Source organism: Neovison vison, chromosome 2 (assembly GCF_020171115.1).
Source record: "Neovison vison isolate M4711 chromosome 2, ASM_NN_V1, whole genome shotgun sequence".
Lineage (NCBI taxonomy): Eukaryota > Metazoa > Chordata > Mammalia > Carnivora > Mustelidae > Neogale > Neogale vison.
Window position 1 is genome coordinate 222,653,285 of NC_058092.1, and position 21,833 is coordinate 222,675,117.

The following is a 21,833-nucleotide window of genomic DNA, read 5'->3' on the forward strand; positions in this document are numbered from 1 at the left end:
ACATCTCTTCAGGGTTTGCTTTCTTTCCCTGTCTTGGTGGAAATGTATGATTTCATGTATATTGTCACAGACCAAATAGGACACGATATCAGGGTTGTGAGATCCAGTCCTGCTGGGCGTGGAGCCTGCTTTAAGATTCTCTTTCTCCCTCTCTCTCTGTCCCTCCCCACCTCTCTTTAAAAAAAAAAAAGAAAGAAAGATGGAGTTTATTGTTAGTTATTAATAGCAATGTCCAAGAGAAGGACAGGTATAATTTTCAATTTTTCAGTTAAAGAGGTGAAATTAACTTTAATAATATATTTTGTTTAACCCAATGTATTTAGAAAATCTTATTTTGACATAAAAATAATGAGATATTTTACATTCTGGGTTTTTTTGGGTGTGTTTGTTTGTTTGTTTGTTTTTCTGAGTCTTTGGATCTGGTGTGAATTTTACACTCGAGCACACTTCAATTTAAGCTCCCCACATTGCCTCTGGCCAATAGTCCCATGCAGCTGGTATTATTTGGATAGGGCTGGCTTACCTCAGAGGATCGTTGGAGGAATTAAATTTCTTTTTTAAGATTTATTTATTTATTTGAGAGAGAGAGAGAGAGAGAACGTGAGTGAGTGGGCTGGGGAGCAGAGGAAGGAGGGAGAGAATCTCAAGCAGACTTCACATCTAACAGGGAGCCCAAGGTGGGGCTCAATCCCATCACCCTGAGATCATGACCTGAGCTGAAATCAAGTCGGACACTTAACTGGACTGAGCCACCCAGGAGCCCCATGGGAATGAAACTTTTAAAATGTACACGTTTTTACTACTAGTTAGTCCTAGTAATGAAGTTATCTCTGATAATAGTAATACTACCGCTCCTACTAACAATGAACATTTATTTCCTGGCGCATGGTGCTAAGCATACTTACTTCTCCCAACAACTATATTGGGTGGGCACTGCTGTTATCTTTAGATGATACACAGGAAAACTGAGGCTCAGGGTAGGTAAGATCACCCGGCCAGTAGTGGAGAGCCAGGGTTCAAACCCCAAGACAATTTCTATGATAACTGCCTTCCTCCTCTTAACCCATCATGACTTCTCTTATGAAGAAGTGAAGGTCCATCCCTCACTCAAGAAGAATATTATAATCTCCAAAGCTCCTTCCCAGGCTGGCTCCACTGGGTTGAACTCTTTAGGGACAGGATGATGAGCCTATTCCTCTGTGCCCTCCATGCCAGAATTGGGTCTGAGCCAAATGAGGTGCTCAATCAACATCCATTTGTTCACTTGAAAAGTCTGTGGTATCTCAGAATCTCTCTGGTACCTGGTATAGAGAATGTTCTGGTCCAAAAGAGAGGAACTGTTTTTATGATTGTTATGGGATGGCCAAAAGCGCAATCTGACCCGCAGAGCATGGCCAGTGCTTGGGTTCATGTCAAAGTCACCAATGGGGAAGACTTGAGAAGCTGTAGTGAACTTTTGTTATTCTTTGTCCCCTTTGAAGGAATGCTGGCAGAGAAATGGACCTTAAAGGGCCTAAATGTGCCTTGACCTAACTCACTCTGACTTCCTTATACCATCCCATTATGTACATACTCTATTTCAGAAGACACCAATCCTTCTAAAGAAAGGCATCAGGTGATCTTCAGCTCCCCTGGCATGAGGCGGGGGATAGACTCAGTGACCTGAGGTGACTGAAGACCACCAGGGAGACTTTCCTTTCAGAGTGCCATTCTCACCCACCCTAGAATTTCTTCAGAGAAACTTTGGGGTTAATACCTCTTGAAAATCAAATGCCAACAGAAAAAGCTATATCTGTTAGTTATCCCTACCTTACCTGGGGAGATCTTACTAGTTTTCTCTCCAGAGCCGATAAATGATAGATAGATAGATAGATAGATAGATAGATGATATCAGTGGCAGGAGACTGATCTCCAGAGTCTAAAGTGCTTCCCTGGGCGTGGTGGGGAGGGGTGGGAAAGTAAGTGAAGGGAAGGAAGGAGCAGCCCAGGGTGGGAGAAGATGTCAAATCAGATCTTCCTAATTTTTAACCATCCCACTTAATTTTACATGTGCATTTCCTGACTTTTTTCCCCCCTGTAGCTAGATTTTAATCCATTCAGAGATAAAAGAAAGTCCTTGTCTTCCTATGCAAATGCCCAGAGTAAGGCAAACCCTTAAGAGATGCTCAGTGAAGTCTTACTGAAATACTAACCAACAGTGGTGGCCGAGTTCTCGCTAATTACTGAGATCAGGGAGGGAGAAAGGGTTGGAAAATCTGATTGAAGCAGTGAATTTTAGAAGTGGAATCATTTTGGGGCACCTGGATGACTCAGTTGGTTAAGCAACTGCCTTCGGCTCAGGTCATAATCCCAGGGGGCTGGGATTGAACCCTATGTCAGGCTCCTTACTCAGGAGGGAGCCTGCTTCTTCCCTCTACCTCTGCCTGCTACTCCACCAGCTTGTGCACTCACTCTCTCTCTCTCTCTCTCTCTCTGTCAAGTAACTAAATAAAATTTTTTAAAAAATGAGAAGTGGGATCATTTTGTTTGAGATCTGCAGAAGATCAGAATTTTCAGGAAAGACTACAAAGTATTACAAAGTCTTTTCTAGTAATAAAAATTGTATTTTGTATAATTTTGTAATAAAGTCAATGTAAAAAATTGTAATCAGTTACAAAGATTATGAAATCTTTGGTTCAGCTTAACTCAAGACACATAACAACTCAAAAACAGTGGTAGTTGTTCTTTAAATAAGTTTAAATGATACTTACATTGACTATGTCATATGCAAAGGAGAGTTTGAATATCCATTCCATATCATTATCTGAGTTTCTCAAAACATCCTCAAAAAACAGTTATTCAAATTATCATCAGCGGCTCCACTGGAAGCCCAGGGAGCTTCGGTGTTGAATGGATTTGATTCTGATACGCTGGAAGACTTCCACCAGAACTACTACCACCCAAGGCAGAGTACTCTACAGCCAGTACTGGAAATTTCCCAGGAGATATAAGTTGATTCAATGTTGAGAAAGTCACCCAGTCTGGAGTCTTTTAAATACTTGCTTGTTCCTAACGTATAGCCGATGGTCACATACCATGGGTAGGATAAGCCCAGAAACATAACTGGGAAGTGGCTCTAAGGTCTTGAGAGCTGATGACAGGCTCAGATAATTTCCACCCAGAGCAAAGGAAACCAGACTATTGGCAATTCCACTGCTAATCATTGCCGCTGCAGGCGGCCCAAGGTAATTCATGTCTTGGGATTAGACCAGAGAGGAACTGTTCTTGGATGAGGGGCAAAACATTGATAAGTTTCTTTATTATCTGCTGTTAATCAAGGCTGATATAAGCTGTACTAGTTTGCTTACCTTAAGACTCCCTTTCTTGCCATACTGGATGACAATGCAGATGTTGGGTGATTCTGTGAAGATACCATAGAAGGGGACAATGCTTTCATGGCTTAATTCATATACCTGAAAATAACAGTAGTTCCTGATGATTACAGTATGTTTTCTGTTCTAGGAACTCATTCTGCACTTGGCATACTTGCAGCTAATTCTCACACAGAGAAAAGTGAGAAGAGAACTATGACTGCTCCCATTTTACAGATAAAGAAACCGGGGCTCAAACAGTAAAATATTGTGTTGAAGATCATAGAGCTTATTAGTGGCGGACCTGGGAGGTTTATCCAAGCAGTGTACCTCTAACAAATAAACCAGAGGAATGATCAAAGTCTAACCCGAAACCACATCACAGTAAACAGAACTGGCCCTGCTTCCAAATGTTCTTGGATATAAATGCCAGTGTGTGGAGGCCATGCTGGCTCACAGATCTCGAGCAAGAAACCAGACCCCATGAATCTGACTCCATCCAAGGACTAGGTTCAAGGGAGCTGAATTAAGGAGATAGAATTAAGGAGAAAGAGCAAGGCTAGAAGGGGTCCCAGATTTCAGGTGTCTGGGCCAGGCTAAAGGATCTGAAGCCTAATGTCTGGGCTGTCAGGGGACAGGGATAGTGGGCCAAGGAAAGGGAAGCAGCTTCCTGTCATTGATCCTTTGGATGACAGCATTCCCAGATGGGAACCAGGAGTGGGCAGCAGAGAGCCAGAGAACGACACTACTTTCTCTCTTCCAAGGAGCGGGGCCTCACCAGCCGGATTTCCTGCAGCACAGATGGCTTCCTGACCCGGGCTTTTGCTTGGTCACCAACACAGCAGACAGCCACATGATTTCCCTGGAACCAGAGACAAAGTGGGATGTTCTTAATCTAGGATGATCCAGAAAAAAAGCTCCACTCAGAAAAGACTAGGAAGGGAAGCAGGAAAACTGGCAAGAAACATCTACGAAAGGGAACACCATCAAGCTCCTCACTTTCCACATCAGCCCTAGGGCACTGCTGTGCTTCTCGTGGGCTCTCAGCTATTTGATCAACCCCTGAGATCTTATTTAACAGACAACACAGTCCTGCCGGGGGGGGAGAGGGGGGTTTGTGATTAGCCTGTTTCCAGATGAGATCACTGAGGTTAAGTGACTTGTCCAAGGTCACACATTTGTAGGTAGTACAGCCAGAAGTTGAACATCTGACTCGAAGACTGCTCTCCTTCTATTATACAGTAATGCCCCATTTTCTTTAAGAGGAATAGTGAGCTGAGGTCTTAAGTGTAAGTCTGGAATCCAAAACCTAGTTCAAGCCCATTTTGACTCTTTACTGCCTACATAAGCTTGGACAAGGGATTTTGCTTCTCCAAGCTTCCATTTCCGCATCTGTACCATGGAGACTAAAAATAAAATTTACTTATACTGTTCTTATGGGGGTTCAGTCAGTCAAAATATGTAACACTGTTAACTCGAAGCTGGGCACCTATGAAGGTTTCAGTCACTTGCCTGTCCTTTTGTCTGTCATTATCTATTAGTTTGCTTTTAGAGAGTCCATCACTCACCACAAATCATAGGCCCACCTGGAAAAATCGATGTAGAAGAGGACAGAGCATCCGGATATGAGAGATGGTAAGCCTTGGCATGATTTAAATGTCAGCCAAGACCTGCCACTTTGAGTATGGGGTTAATTGCAAAAGACTCAGGAATGTGATGGGGCTTGCATGGAGGCAGGGACCTCTGTGGGATAGAGGAGACGATCCTTGGAAGAGGTAAAGCTTAAGCTGAACCCCGAAGGGCAAGAAGGTTCCAGATGGAGTGGGGTAGGGACACCAGGCATGGCATTGTCTGAGGGTAAAAGACACATGGCATAAGCACCAAGACCCATCAGATGAGTACAGGGTTTAAGCCAGGAAAAACAGTTTTTCTGAAAATAGGTTGGGACTAGGCAGTAGAGAGCCTTGAGCCTGTGTTAAAGAGTTTGGACACTATCATACGGGCAACAGAGGTGGGTACCCCAGTGACGGCACTGGAGGGAGAAGAGGGCGAACATTTCAGGAGGCTTCACCAATACAGATACGCTATGCATTGTTGGTTGCCATCACTAAATGGCTACTTGACCATAATATAGAGTTTTGTGGGGCACCTGGGTGGCTCAGTCGGTTAAGCATCTGCCTTTGGCTCCAGTCATGATCCCAGGGTCCTGGGATTGAGCCCTTCATTGGGCTCCCTGTTCAGCAGGATGTCTGTCTCTCCCTCTCCTTCTGCTACTTCCCATTGCGCATGCATGCACGCGTGCGCGTGCGCTCTCTCTCTCTCTCTGTCTCTATCAAGAAATAAAATCTTTCAAAAAATTCAGATTTGTATGAATAAAGGTCCTTAGGGTTTGATGGGTGATGATAACCAAGATGGTTTTTTGTAGTTGGAAAACCCAAGTAGGGGCGCCTGGGTGGCTCAGTGGGTTAAAGCCTCTGCCTTCGGCTCGGGTCATGATCCCAGGGTCCTGGGATCGAGCCCCGCATCGGGCTCTCTGCTCAGCAGGGAGCCTGCTTCCCTTCCTCTCTCTCTGCCTGCCTCTCTGCCTACTTGTGATCTTTCTCTGTCAAATAAATAAATAAAATCTTAAAAAAAAAAAAAAAAGAAAACCCAAGTAAACATTTGCAAAGATAAGTTCAGTTGCATAAGGAAAGCTTTGGCTCCAATCTTTGCTAAATCCAGCTTAGGGCAAAGAACAAGTTTCCCCTTGCTTGGAGCTTTTGTTCCCTACTCTCCGGGACTTCCATTTCGGAGAATAAATACACGAGTTTTCTTTCCTCACATATTTTTCACCGAGGGGACTTGAACTTCTAAAGAAGTGAAGACTATGAAACATGAAGGTGCTGAGGAACTAACTTTAAATTTTATATAATTTTAGTTAATTTAAATTTATTTAGCCTGATGTGGCGAACGGCTACCTTATTGGACACTGATGTCCTAGAGCTTGGATTACTGCATCCTTGGTACTTCCAAGCTGAGGAATCAGATGGACAATGGTTGTTGCTGTGGTATAAGGACTGGCAGTTGCTGAAGCCTGCAGCAGAACCCCTGCCTGTCTTTCTCAGCCTCTCTCCCACACCCCAGATCGTTATGTTCCTTTAGAAGTTCCAGGTTGAGAAGCACTAGTCTAGAGCAACAGGACTACCCTGGCTTTTATCTGGAGTTTTCCCCTATTCCCAATATCCTGCCTGACAGAAAGGACATGCGGAGAATGGGACAGAGACACTTGCTCTGACCTACAGGCAGCCACTGTGCCCTCAGGAGTACCTGGCAAAGTCCTACTGGAGTATAAAAGAGCTCATCCCCCTGCTGGCTCTTGACAAAAGAACTGGCATCCCCAGAAATCATCACACCAGATGAATGCCTGTTGTCGCATCTTGACACAGGTGTGCCTCTCTGGGATGGTTGTAAGACAGGAAGCAATTCCATTGTTCTCAGCACCATGACCAAGTCCTGAAGAGATGGTGCATTTTAGAGGTGAGGAAAATGAGTGCCAAGGTCACGCAGCTAATAAATAGGAGAGTCAGGGCTTGGATCCTGATCCTCTGACCCAAAGTGTGAGTGCTTCTCTGTGACATGTCCCTCTTGTGTCTATACGACCACCAGACAGTGCCGTGGCTCAAGTACTGGGCTCAAGCCAGTGCTGCCCAAATACTGGCTCTGGCATTTATCAGGATGTGTCACGTGTGTCACCTGAGGCCAGAGTCCTCTTTCTATGAGCATCTAAGCACATGACCCCTCTATTTCATACTCCCGGTGTCTCCCCAACACCTAGAGAATGTGTTTAACACAGAGGAACCCTGTTTTTCAGGGAGACTCTTACCTGGAACCCTAATGCAGACACCAAGTGGGACAGAGCAGAGCGTCTTTGGTTGAAGAGGGAAGGAGGAGGCTCAGGACTCTTCTCCATCACACCTTCACCCTCCCTCTATCATTCACCCCCTGACCAGACCAGCGAGCCCCAGGATCCCCAGAGACATTTTAAAAATGACTTGCTAATGAATCCCGATCTGGTCTTCCCATGTTGGAGCCTCCTTGACTTTGGTACCTCCAAGTCAGCTTTTTTTGGAAAGTCCTAACTCACTTATTGAATGACTAGTGTATGTAAGGATACCAATAAGAAGAACAGTTTTGAAAATAAAACCAATATAACAGGAGTGACATATACATAACAAAGTCTGATTTTGACCCATCATGTACTCCTCATCTTTACAGCCGACCTAAATGTCTGTTAGAACAAACCTGTATAATTTGTCTACTTTCCGTGCCGTTTGTTTCTTAACAAGCAACAAGGTTCGAGAAGCTTTTCTTTTGCCTTAAACCATTTAAGAGTCATACATCTGTTCCAGGACATAGATTCTTGTATTCTCTTACTACCTTGAGTAGCATGTGCCCCTGGGCAAGTACTATCTGAAATTCTAAACTCACTGATCTTTTAAAATAAAATTCATTGCACTTGCAGGTTTTTAATAAATTGAGATGAAGGTAAAATTGACCCCCTTTCTTCTCCCTCCTCCCAGGAACAAGGCGCTCTTCTTAAACTACAGAAACCCAAGTCTATCTTTCTACTCTAAAGATCATTTCTCACTAACATTTTCCACAGGGCAATATGTGCTCCAGAGTGATTAGTATACACTTGCAAAGATTGCACCGGTGAATATGAATAACAAAGAGAAAAAGAAAAAAGGAAAGAAAGAAAAGACACTTCAGAATTCCAAGGGAAAATATGCTAAGTCATAAGAGATGGTCATAGTGGTATTTTTGGAAATTATGTAAATGTTATATGCTTATCAAATAATGTTATGTTTATTAAATGTGTGCAAAACCTCCCAGCCTCGAGTACCCCACACCTGGGCAACCCTGTGTTACTTCTCTCCTGCTCACCACTAGCAAACCACTCTTCCCAAATATTACCTCCTTTCTGAAGCTTTCACGATGCTGAGACCTTTATTCCCATTTGTGGGGCTTTCATCTCACCATGTAGACAGACGCCTCTTAGACCACTTGCCTCCCTCAGAAGACATCATTTGGGACATGTCGCTACACCCCCACTGTTTGGCCTTCAGTCCGTGTCTCACGTGTGTGTGTTGAGTAAATGAATCCTAACTGTCTTCATCATCAGTAGATCAAAGGAGTTCATGTGGTTTTGAAAATATCTATATGCTGCCCAGGAGACAGCTTTAGTGTTTGAACAGGATGTATGGGTTCTTATGCCCACAGGGTAATAGGACTGAAGGGAACCTTCAAGGCCAACTGATCATTCTTAAGTATTGAGAAACTGAGGCCCAGAAATGATATCCCCCCAAAGATATTCATCAAGGAAGAAGTCCGGGACCCAGAAGCAAAATGTGGGGCTCAAGACTCTATTAAGCACCCACTTTATAAAAAAAAGTTGCCCTCAGCTTTCAGAAACTCCTAGATGAGGTCCCTTCCACAGATCACTAGCCGTGAGCAGGAAATAGATATCTGGGTCAGGTGTGGCCTCACCTTGTACTGGACCAGAATGGTGACGTCATTATCATTGATCTGCCACCAAATGCCTTTATTTTGCTTGTGCAATTTTCCACTCCGCATCCTTAAAATCAGACCTATGATCACCATTCTCAAGACAGTAGTCAGGAGGGTCACAGCAGTCCCTCGTGGGGGACAGAGACCTGTCATTACTACAGTCTGCTGGAGAACCACACTGAGCACATCCGGGGTCCTGGCTGGTCCTGCCAAGCAGATGCCTTAAAGGCGGGGGCCCCCACTAGGATAAACTGGGTCCACTGAGACTTGTCTCTTCCAAGGTTTCTTTTCTGACCTCCCCTCTGATTCCCATGGCAACTACACTCCCCTCCCACCTTTGTATAGAAACTTCCATTGTAGACAATGGTGATGACTACCACTTCTACTGAACCTTTACTGTGTGTTCTCCTTAGAGTCGTTCTTAGCTATGATCTGTCTAACTTCAGGGCTGGTCTCCGAACCACAGGACCACACTCCCTTGTTCAGACTCTCTCTAACACCTTAGAAACAAAGTCCCTGAGACTCACATCCCTCTAGAGCCAGGTTTCTCTAGAGCCAAGATTCTCTACAGGGGAGGCAGGTGATGTTGGAGATGTAGGGGGTTTGCTGCAACTAGAGGGTGCTTCTGGCGTGTATGGGGTGGGGGCCCTGGCCACTGCTAAGCACTGTACTGTGCACAGGACGCATCCCCACACAAAAAGCAGCCTGCCCAAAATGTCAATAATGCCACTGCCATTGAGACACCCTCCCATGGAGAATCCCTACCTGCCCCCTTCTCTGAGAACCTGTGCTGACCTGTAGAAGCAGGTGCCGGTTCACAGGCTCATTATAAAATCTGCAGCGGGGTCTGTGTTCAGGGAGGGAGTCACGGGGCCAACAAAGCATGGAGAAATTCCTCATGGGTCTTAAAAAAAAATTTAAAAGGCAGGGCCCACTTGATTTATTCTGTCTCTACCTTAGGCATAGAAGCAACAACTTACACATGCATGTCTTTAAAATAAATTTGCAACAGGCTGACCTTGGTCTCTTAATCGAAACATTGGGTGCTCTGTCCAATTTCTGCACCTCACCTAGACTCTTCAAATTCACCTGCAGATAATCTAATTCATGGAAGGGCAATATCTTTCTGTTGGGTAAAAGAGCTGACTTAAGCTTTTGATTTAAATCTGGTCACTTTTGATTTAAAAACAATGTCCCAACCCTTTGATGATGCTGGCATTTTCTCCCAGGTCTAATAGAGACAAATCTTGTTACGGAGCACCTTGCCATTTCACAGACCAAAACATCTCCCCCCACGTGGAGAATGACCATTCCTACCATGCTGAGGATCTATTTTGCCATGGTTATTGCATTTCCTGGGCCAAATGACTTTGGCACATTAAAATTCCATGAGCGTAGGGAGGGAAAAAGTGTCAAATCAAATCTGGATTAGGGGTGGTGATGGTGAGGACAAGTAGAAATTCAGTTCAGTTTTAAGTTTCCTTTCAGTTTTCTCATTGATTACGAGCTGAGAGAAAAAATGGATTTTTCTAGGGATTCCTGGGCTCAGGAACCCAGGACAGCAGGCAGGTCTTGGTATCCACAAAGCTCTCGGTTTGGGAACCAGGGTGCCTGGGAGTAAGTTTGGCTGACTGGGGACTCAACACCGCAGGGGGCACTGTGTCCCATCACCCTTAGGCCAGGGCCTCTCCCTGAGGTCACAGGCCTCAGTGACCTCAGGGAGAGGTCAGTGGGACCTGCCTGGCTGCATGAGAGGAGGCCCAGGTCCCACTGGAGGTGCACTTGGTGCCGGGGGCAGGTGGGAGGGATAAGGTTGCTATGTTCTCAACTGGAACTGGAAGTGACTGAGCCACACCCAGCATCAAGGTCAAGATTATTTTCAAGGCCCAAAGTTGATCTTCATGAGTTCAGAGAGCTCCAGAAAACCTGTGTGGTGGGTTCCAGAAGCTGGATCCCAACCCGGGCTAACAGCAGGACCCCCAAACCACTCTTCCCTTCCAGGTCCCTTCCTATAGCACCATGTAAATGCAGAGAACTGTCTTTCCCAGTATCCGAGTACCTTCTGGTAGAAGGTAATGACCTTCTGGTAGAAGGACCCACAATGGGTCACCTTGGTCGTAATGGAACCCTTGTCATCAGTGACCTGTCGTCATGTTCCAAGTCAGCTCAGTCCCACGCTGGGAGTAGCTCCAGCTCTGGCAATGGTGTCTCTGTAAAAAGTTCTCTGTGGGAGGGGTGCCTGGGTGGCTCAGTCGGTTAATTATCTGCCTTTGGCTCAGGTCATGATCTCAGAGTCCTGGGATCGAGTCCCACATTGGACTCCTTGCTCAGCGGGGAGCCTGCTTCTCCCTCTGCTTTCTGCTCCCCCTGCCTGTGCTCTCTCTCTGTGCCAAGTAAATAAATAAAACCTTAAAAGAAAGAATTCTCTATGGGAACCACTGTGTCCCATCATCCCATACAGTCAGGGATCACCACTGGCTGATGGTTTCCCTCCTATCTTCCCCTTGTGCCCGACCATCTGCTGGCCTTGACCTGTCCTAGTGCCACATCTCTGATCCCTCCATTCTGGGGCCTGATTCTGGCCTCCTGCCAAGAAAGGGAACTGGCGAAGGGGAACTGGCGTGGTCCGAGCTCAACGCTATCTCTTCCGCTACTTCCGTGCACTGGGTTACTAGATACTCAAAACCACAGCTCAGAGGCAGATGTTCTCAGGAGTCTCATTTTTCAGGTAAAGAAACAGATGTACATGGAGGTTAAACAATTCCCCCTCAAGGCCCACAGTTAGTCAATAACAGAACTGGGATGGGAGCCCAGGTCTCTAACTCCAAAGGTCACTGACACTTCACCTAGCAACTTCTGTCCTTCCTTGCGATGGTGGGGTGCAGATTTCACAAGACAGTGTCAGACTATTATTTATTGTGGGCTCCGGAAGACGAGAAAATGCGTGAGTATGTTGCATATGCATGTGTGTGTCTGTGTGTGTGTATGTGTGAGGGGAAATAGAGGAAAACTATCAGAGCCAAACACAAATATCCTCCAAGAAGGGGGCAGGGGGCCCATACAGGAAGGCCCCACACCCGACCTACTCCTCCATGGAGATGGAGCTGAAGGAGGGCGGCCCCTCACCCTTCGGTAGACTTGTTTCCAGAAGCCTTCATCTCCGGGGCTTTCTCCATAGGAGTCCGGGGTTATGAGAAACACTGACTCGTAGACCGCGGGGGAAGTGTGTCACCTTCTTATTTGCCAATACTTCCTTCCAAAAGCTGTCTTAAAACACAATGAAATCAATGTCGCCATTTGTAGGAAACACCCCCGTTCCATGGAACTGCCTAAAGATGATGTCAAATTTGAAACTCTTCATCATAATCCTCGGAAAAACAATGGCTCTGGAAGGCCTGCCCCCCCCCCGCCAGGTCCATATTTTCGAGCCAGCCCAGAAGCAGTGTGAGGGAAGCCCAAAAAGAATAATAAATAAAGGCTTACCTAGGGTGTCAAGCAGCTATGATGCAGAAAGTTTACCTTCCAGTAATGGCTGGCAAAAACTTGAAAAATTGAGGGCTGTTGATTCTCAATTTTCTGCTTGTGGCTTCCATGGTTTGCTAGGATTGTTATTATCTGTATTATTACTATTATGAAATTAATGTCCACCGCTCTATGTAAGCATACGTGAGGTACAGCTGGCCTTCCCTGATTTCCCTACGGCCCCCTTCTGTCTGTTCCTAGACGTATCCAACCATTCTAGACCTGTACAAAGGAGTGTGGGTGTGCACGCATGTGCATTTTACATAATAGCATCACACTAAAATGCTGTTCTGAACCTGGATATTTTTTCCCCACCTACACCTATATTGGGGATATTTTATAGAATGAATTTATGCTCTTCTTTTTTTAAAGCTGGGTGAGTTCAATTGCATGGACGTTGTGTGGTATATTTTTATTTCTATAAGCTTCTGCCACTGCAATTCAGTGCGACTGTGATCAGGGAGGCCTGGAAAGAAAGCAACAAGGGGGCTGAAGGCTTTCCTGCCAGTACTAGGACCGGTCCCAGCCTCTCTTCACATGGCCACAGCAGAAGATACAAGGGACGAGAAAGGAGTGGCCAACAGTAACACAGGGAGGCAGGGGGATGTTCTGGGAAGTTCGGCATTTTCTTAGAATTCCAATTGCTGTCCAGAGAAATCCAGAGAAACACTTCTTGATAAAAAGATAAAAGAACTCCAGACCATTGTAATACATTTTTCTTTACTCCCTCTTGCTCTATTTTGGCTCATGATTATAGAAAACAAGCTTACTTCATGGCGCATCTGGGTGGCTCAGTTCGCGTGAAGCCTCAGACTCTTGGTTTCGGCTCAGGTCACCATCTCAGGTCACCATCTTCATCTGGGATGAAGCCGAGCTCAGCGGGGGATCTGCTTAAAGAGTCTCTCCTGCTGCTCCTCTCCTCCCTCGTGTTCTCTCTCTCCCAAATAAATAAATAAATCTTAAAAAAATAAATAAAGTAAAACAAACCAAGTTCACTTTAGGAAGGGTAAAACGGCTGTAAAAAAAAAAAAAATCATACAGCGTGTCCATAGCTAAATGTACTCGGTGTTTTTTAGAAGCCTGCGGGCGGGATGATGGAGGGGGGGGCAGCCTGCTCGGGTTTGAATACCAGCCCTCCCTGCTCCTAGCCGTGTGGCCTCGGGCAAGTCATTTCAGCCCTCAGGGACTCAGTTTCCTCATCTTTAAACCAAGGACAATAAGAAGTGTCTCCCCGTGGGGTGGTGTGAGCGGAAATGGGTTTCCATATATCAGGCGCTCACGGTGGGGTCTGGTACCCAGTCGACACTCCACAAGGCAGAGCTCCTGGGGCAAAGGGCGCAGTCCCAGGGCCCAAAAGACCCAGTCTGGGGCAGCAGCTATGCCCCTTGGGAGCTCTGAGCTCTTGCGTGAGGTATTTCAGTTATCTGAGCCCCCAGTTCTTTGTCTGGAACCCTAATAACATCTAGCTTCCAAGCCGGTCGGAAATGAGAGCCACGATGGTGCAAATCAGGGCTGGCGTATCTGCCTCATGGGGCTTTTGGGGTACGGAGCGCAACAGGACACGGAGTACATGCACATATAGGAACTTAGAGGAGGGACATGGTACACGTTAGCTGTCCCGATCATCACCACATAAACCAAACCACCTAAGACCAGTATGGGACCAGTATGCTGGTCTCTCCAGGACTTTGCCGGGGCTCCAACAGAGACCTCTCCCCCATGGTGCAGAAGAACTCTGGGTAAGTTCTTTCTGCTCCATTTCAGTGTCCCAATCATAAAACGAGGACATGGGTTACCCGGCTCAAAGGGTAGTAATGAGTACTCAGTGAGCTAATACACCTGACACATAGCAAGGGTTCCTTACTCTTTCTTTCTTTTTTTTTTTTAAGGTTTTATTTATTTATTTGAGAGAGAGAGAGAGAGAGCAACAGAGAAGGTGAGCAGGGGAGGGGCAGAGGGAGACAGAGAGTCTCAGACTCCCCACTGAGCACAGAGCCCTGTGTGGGGCTTGATCCCATGACCCCAAGTCATGACCTAAGCCAAAACTAAGAGTCATACTCTCCACTGACTGAGCCACTCAGGCACCCCGACTTGTTACTGCTTACTGTGGGGGTCCCCGAGAGCTTACCAGCACCCACCTCCAACCGCCGCACGATAATGGAGACAGATTCTCCTGTGCTGGGTCCCAGGTTCTCCGCAGCCAGCAGAGTAAGTTTTGCATCCTCTGAGCTTCAGGTTAGGATGATAACGGAGAAGAGAAAACAAAATCAGTCCATCACACATGCTCGTGCACACACACACGCGCGCACGTGCGCACGCTTTTTAAAGTGTGGCCTAAAGCCGCTCCCAGTGAGCAAATGAGATGTGAACTTTCTCTTTCCTTGAGCATGCTTGAGGAAACAGAGATGCCTAACCTATCCCCAGCGTGGACACTTCCTGAGACACGTCCGCAGCCCACAGACTGGCAGCTTTTTTTTTTTTTTTTAAAGATTTTATTTATTTATTTGACAGACAGAGATCACAAGCAGGCAGAGAGGCAGGCAGAGAGAGAGGAGGAAGCAGGTTCCCTGCTGAGCAGAGATCCTGACACGGGGCTCGATGCCAGGACCCTGGGATCATGACCTGAGCTGAAGGCAGAGGCTTTAACCCACTGAGCCACCCAGGCGCCCCCAGACAGGCAGCTTTGGCCCTGCACCCCCAAATCCTCGCCATGGGTCTCTCTCAAAGTGTGAGCCAGCAAAATTGGTTCCCCGCTTTTGTGCTCAGTTTCTTCATTTAACTCTCAGAGCAACAGGTCTGGCTTGTGGCTCATCAGCCACTGGGCGGTTAGGAGGGGTTCACGGATGACTCAGAATCAGTAGCGTTCAGACCTTCTGAGTCTGGGTGGGGGGTGGGGAGGAGGAAGAGGCTATCACGCTTTTCTCCCCTCCAAACACATCAGCATGCATTTTGAGGACACCCAAATGAAGCAGTGACTTGTTTTCTTAAATGCGGTAAATGAGAGCCTGCTTATTTGGGTCCCAGTTGTGTGTCAGGCATGGCACTAAACACAGGATACAGCGCCTGGCCAGAGAGAAGACCCGTGCCCTCGGGAAGCCGACAGTCACACAACATACACGCAAACACATTAAAGAGAGCATGTAAGATTCTAGTTAGTGAGGGGGAAGGATGCTCTGATACTAATGTGTGTGTGTGTGGGGGGGTGACTCCCCATCAGGCAGTCAGAAAAGGCCCCTCGGACAAGGTGGGCTCTGGGCTGAGTCTGGAAGCCTAAGAGGGAACTCCCCACAGGAAGAGTGCTGGGGGCGGGGCTTGTGGAATGGCAGGTAGCACTCCAGGCCAAGGGATCAGCAAGTCCCCAAGTCCCAAGGCCATGAAGACTGTAAAGGGCTTAATTTATTTGAAGTACAGAAAGGAATTACTAATGATGTTACTGATGCATGCTAGAAAGGAGGGCCTCTTAAGTATCCCAGTAAGCGTGATTGCTCTCTTACGCCGACCCGTTATGTTGTTTGGCGCTCTACAGGCATGACTTCAGTTAATCCTCACCATTCTATGAGGTGGATGTCCTATGTTATATCAATGTTATGACTGTCTCCATTCCACAGGGAAGGTACCTGAGGCACAGACAGGTCAATGCACTTGCTCAAGAGCACACCGCTAGAAAGTGTCAGAGGCTGCTTTCAAACCCAGGGCTGTCTATCTCCAGAGCCCATGCTCTAAACAATAACCCAAACGAAGGAGCCAGCCCACCTGGAAGATGCTTCCAGAACCTTCTCTGTGCCTCATAACACTACAACATCCGCGATTTCACTTTAGATTTGAAAAAAAAAAAAATGACTTTGTTGTTGGTGATGCTTTTACACATCATTAATTTTACACCCTATTTCTTTCTGCTTCTTACATCCATAAAAAAGATGAAGAGTTCTTTGTTGTTGTTTTTCTCAAATAATCTGCTTTGCTCATTTGTCTCTCTAAACATAAGCAACAGAAGACTCTTTCCTACTTACTTCTGGTAGCCAGGAACAGCCTCTAAGAGTCTCTTGAAGGAAGGCTCAGTCATTGTTGGAATATTTCACACTGACAGTGACAATGAACTGGGATTTGAGTCCCTTCTCTACAACCTTCCACAGTTCATCCACTCCATCCCAGGAGGAAGTCCCAGAGTAACCTCCAACATTCAAATATGTTTCCAGCCCAGATACCAGAGCCTTCTCTAGAACACATCACCAATTTTGTGCCTGGGTGGCACAAGTGTCACACAAGTGTCATATAAGAAGTTGTCCTCCAGTTTTGCAGTTTAACAAGGTCAAACACAGGGATATTCCACTCTGAGCCCAGCAAGCCAATAACCTTAAAAGGAACCAAAAGGATGTCTTTCCATAATTCAGTTTATGCTACACTCAAACCCCATGATAAGGTATCTGTATAATCTTTGGCTTCCGTAAGTCTATGGGTCATACTGGACCCTCTCTTTTGGGATACTGATGATAGTGTCTTGGATCCATCTTGAGGATGCAATACCTCAAAGGACAAGAATAACCACAAGAAGCATTTATTGACTGATTTGTTCCTTATTCACTTCTCAATACTTTTCATCAGGAACCCATTATTTACAAAGAACTTTGGAGGTTGTAACTTAAGGGGGCTTATGATTAATTATTACAAACAACTTAAAGGGGCTTATGATTAATTATTAGAGGAACTAAGGCATAAACAACTAGTTTCAGAGTTGAATATACCTTTCAATAGTCATAGGATATAGACTTATAGGGGTTAAGAAGTTCCTTCTGATTGGGGAATTAGGGGTATGAAGGGTGAGGGTGGAGAAGTGAACAAAGATTCCAGGGCATTTGAACTTGACTTTGAAGAATGGGCAAGCTCTGGACAGCTGGAAATGTATCAAAAGAAAAATTTCAGAAGAAACCAAGATCCAAGTTCAAACGTGAACTTCATCTGACACCAGCCACTCATGATGGTTCTGCAGTATTTTTGAGAGTAAGGGCTAAGATGTTCCTTCCTAGTCTGCCTTTGCATCCACACCTCTCTGAGTGCAAGATACCAAGGACTTCACAAAGCTAATCCCATTTACTAAGCAGAAACAAGTCATTGGTTTGTCTTCTCTGCTTGTCCCAGCTTATTGCAATCTGTCATACTTCACTCTTTCCCACTGACCGTTAACGTCACTGAATAGTTTATTACACACACGAAAGGGAAACCTACACAAACAAATGATGTTTTTCTGCTTGAAACAGAACATTCATTTTTCTACTTAATTTTCCTGAGCCCTGTGGCTGACAACATTGGAGGGAATGGTATGAGTCTATACACAACAGCACCATGTCCGAATAATCGACAAGTTTGTTAGTGAACCTCTGCCTAACGAGTATTGATTTGACAAACTTTCTTTCAAGAGAATGTTAACCATTCTAATTACATGGTCTAATTACATATCAAAGAAATGGTACCCAAACCCTACAGAGTTATTATCTATAATAATGTCATCCCTGCCAAGAGATTCTTCAAGTGTATCCCATCACCTTTAAAACCATCCCTTCTAAAGACAAACAGCCAAAGTTTTTAGAAGGCTATCCTCTACCTCTGTTGCTACTGGACATGCTGGTCCAAACAGGGCAGAAATATGTTGTCTCTGGACCTGATTAGTGAGAATAGCAACAGACTCCTTAATGCTGCAAGTTGAGTTGATGTAAGTGAGTTTCCAGCTGAAGTTTCTGAGGTCCACTGTCACTAGGTTGATCTTGTCCATGGCAGTCTAGAGGGCTGCACCCAGCCTTTGCACACTGAATGAACGGGAGATGTTCCAGGGATATTCCACTCTGTGGAAGCCCACAGTGAGGTTGGCAGCGTCAAGCCACATCACCAGCATACTGGTGAAGAGTGTCAGAGCTAGTGTTGGGTATACAGCATGATCTTCCATCCCCGAACAGAGCGCAGACCTGAGTGAAGCTTCAGCTCCTAACCTGGGAGCCATGGATGGCATCTAACACTTGTATCACTGCCGAACTCAGGTGTTCAGCCTCCTGACCACTCATGACTGGAACTTAAATGGTAGTGCAGAGTTCCCTGAGAAGCACAGCTTGCTTTCTGTTCAATGCCATTGGTTAATCAAAAACTTTCCTTTTCAGAGTCTGTCCTAACACATCTAGAAGCTGCAATCTTGAAGAAAGAGGCTGGGGCAGGGAGTCAGCAAAACCCTGGTAATGGATCCAAGTGACACCACTGACAAACTTCATGGTCCTGGGAAGGTCACAGCCTCGCCCCCCCCCCATCCTCCTAACACCCAAATCTCTCCTCACTAGTAAGGGAAAAATCAAGAGAACCACTCAAATGTAAGCAGATGGCCTGGGCTGGAATTCTAACTCCACCACAAATTGTGTGACCTGTGACATATTACTTCCCCTCTCTATGCCTTCATTTCCTGATCCCTAAAATGGGGGTAAAACTGTAAAGGGACCTTCACCCAAGTGACGTGGTGAGGACTGAAAGCAACCCAGTGCCTGACACAGTGGCTGGGCAAAGAACTATTTCAGACACATTAGATGACCGTGGTGGTAATGATGATGATAGTGATGACTGAATATGTTGATATCATCACAAGGATGTTGATTATCACCTGCTGAATCCATCTTACAGGAAATACTCCTAGATTTAGCAAGCTGAAGACTGGGAGGGGGCTTACCCACAGCCACTACCCATCCATACCCCTCACCTAGTCCTGGGGACCCCAGGGAGACGTTACTGATGGATCCACACTCACTCTCCCTCTACACAGCTCAGGGCCAAACTGGAGAAAGTTCTCTGTTGATTAATTACATATGAAGTATTACATAGGTAATCATTTACATATGAACTATTACTTCACATGAAGTAATATAGAATAGCAGGCCCCTTAGAAAGCCATCACTATCCCCAGGTGAGACAGCCCAGCCACCAGCTGGGCAATTGCTCATCAGTAGAAAAGATTCAGTTTCCTCCTACCATGGGCTTTCTTCCATATTCCACTGGCAGGGAAGGAGCTGGCATCTCCTAGTCACCTCGGGATTAGCAGACTTGCTATGGCTTTCAGGGCTTGATCTAAGGACCACCTACATCAGTGTCTCCTGATGACCAGATGGATAGGTTCAAGGGCCCCACTGCAGACCCTCTGAACCAGATATCTTGGGTTGACCCTAGAAATCTGCATTTAACAGGCCCTCATGTATCCCTATGTACACTAAGGCTTAAGAAACTTTGAGACAGTCTGAAGTGAGGGGGGGAAAGGATAGCCAATAACTATCCATACTCTGGTTATGTTCCTTCAGTAGCAAGCTCCCTCCCTGCCATGGGATTACTGAGTCTTAGGTCTTACCTACCTCATAGGGCTGTTTCCAAACCTGTGGACTAGAGGGGTTAGCTTTTCTCCAAACCAAACTCCTCAAAACTGGTTCTTCACCAAGCTACAGATTCTCTTTCTCCTCTACTAGGACAGCTCAGGGTCAAACTGGCAAATCATCTGAGTCTAGACTCCCATGCTCTAACCATAGTTAGGGTTCCATGGACCTTTTTGACTCAGATGGTTACCAGATGTATGTGGCCCTGCATAAGTCAGTTACATCTATGCCCTAATTTCCTCAATTTCAAAATGACATGACAACACCCCTTTCAGAAGGATGTTGTAAAGATATTGTGAGATTATGTAATTCCTTAGCAAGCTGCTTCCCATTTAGCAGAAACTCAATATAGGAGCATCCTTGATGGGTATGTCATTGAACCGGTCATAATGTCAAAGCAAGGATTCTAGAAACAATGTCTTATTACATGCTCTGCATCCCCTCTCCCCCTCCCACACAAACTTCTTAAAACTTACACCCCCACTCTAGATAATTTTAGATTCTTTACATTTACAGATAGTCTTTCTCTGAGAAACTCTGAGGCCAAGGTGAGTGTGTGGGTCCCTCCTTGTATCCTAAGATCCAGCATACTGTTGGGCCTTTAAAGTAATTTTTAAAGTAATTTTTGTATTCTTATATTTTTTAATATATTTATATTTTGAGTAATTTTTGTATTCTTATATTTTTTAAAAGATTTTATTTACTTATTTGAGAGACAGAGAGCACAAGCAGAGGAAGGGGCAGAGGGAGAAGGAGAGGTAGAAACAAACTCCCCACTGAACAGGAACGCCCCCCCCACCGCCCCCAACGAGGTTTGCGATCCCAGGACCATGAGACCATGACCTCTAAGCCGAGAGCAGCCACTTAACCAAGTGAGCCACCCAGGTGCCCCAGTACTCTTTGTAATGTGCTTACACATTGATATGGTCAAAACCAGAAGAAGATACCAGTGAGATTCGGTGTTGGTGAGAGTTTGTTTAATCAACAGACATACACTGCTGATAGGAATGTTAATTGATAGCCATAGGAATGTTAATTGATAGCAGTTTTTCCATATGCATCCAAGTCTTAGAAAATACACATTTTTGACTGAGAAATTCCAATTTGGGATATTTGACCTGAATAAAGATCATCTGATAAAATTTAACTGCAGTCAAAAATCAGACACAAACTGTATACCTGAAATGAACATAACCCTCTATGGTAACTATGTTGGAGTTAGAATTAAAATCTTACTTAAAAAAATTAAACACAAAATTTCTGTCCAACAGAAGGGGCCCGGATAAATAACCTGGCATGAATCCATGTGACTGAGGATGACACAGTCATTCAAAATGATATTTTAAATGTACATTTATTGACTTGGAAAAACAGTCACCATGTTTTAAGTAAGGAAGCACACTGTAAAAACGACATGTGCAGGTGTCTCTGGGTGGCGCAGTCAGCCAAGCATCTGACTCCATTTTGGCTCTGGTCATGATCTCAGGGTCACGAGATCAGGGCCCCGTGTTGGGCTCTGCACTAAGCACAGAGTTAAGATTCTCTCTCCCTCTGTCCCCCAGGCCCCCCTCCCCCCGCTCTCTCTGTTGCTCTCTCAAATAAATACATAGATTTTTTTTAAGAGACATGTACAGTTTTCCATTTTTATTTCTTAAAAAGGCACACAGGCAGCATAGCAAAGATCACATACACCAAACCACTCCAAGTTGTTCTCTCTGAATGATAGAAATCATATTGGGTGGTTTCTTCTCCTTACTTAATTTTCATGTGTTTTGTCCTAATGTCTGCAACGAAGAAGAAAAGTGGAAGTTTTAAATAATAGTACACCCTATAGACTTGCATTTGTGGAGTAAAAGTACGAGCTTTCACTCCTGCTGTCTGAATTCTCAGATCAGGAGAACCTCACACCACTTGGGCACCTGGCTTCCCTCCATGGGCTCTAAGTATTCCCTGTCGAGCTCAGTCCCTTCCATCCTCCATGGCCTTCAGAAGGGGAGAGAATCAGAGATGCAGTGGTCCAGAC

The 21,833-nt window shown here is 45.4% G+C and overlaps 1 protein-coding gene and 1 pseudogene across 1 annotated transcript in view; one reads left to right on the forward strand and one right to left on the reverse strand.

Annotated features, from left to right (window-relative positions):
• LOC122899296 overlaps positions 1 to 18,357 on the reverse strand; it is a 37,699-nt pseudogene extending 19,342 nt beyond the window's left edge.
• Positions 11,754 to 21,833, forward strand: part of ACSL5 (acyl-CoA synthetase long chain family member 5) — a 61,822-nt gene continuing 51,742 nt past the window's right edge. Inside the window, exon 1 of the mRNA XM_044240509.1 lies at positions 11,754 to 11,841. The gene's annotated coding sequence lies outside the window, so the exon portion shown is untranslated. The remainder of the gene's footprint in view (positions 11,842 to 21,833) is intronic.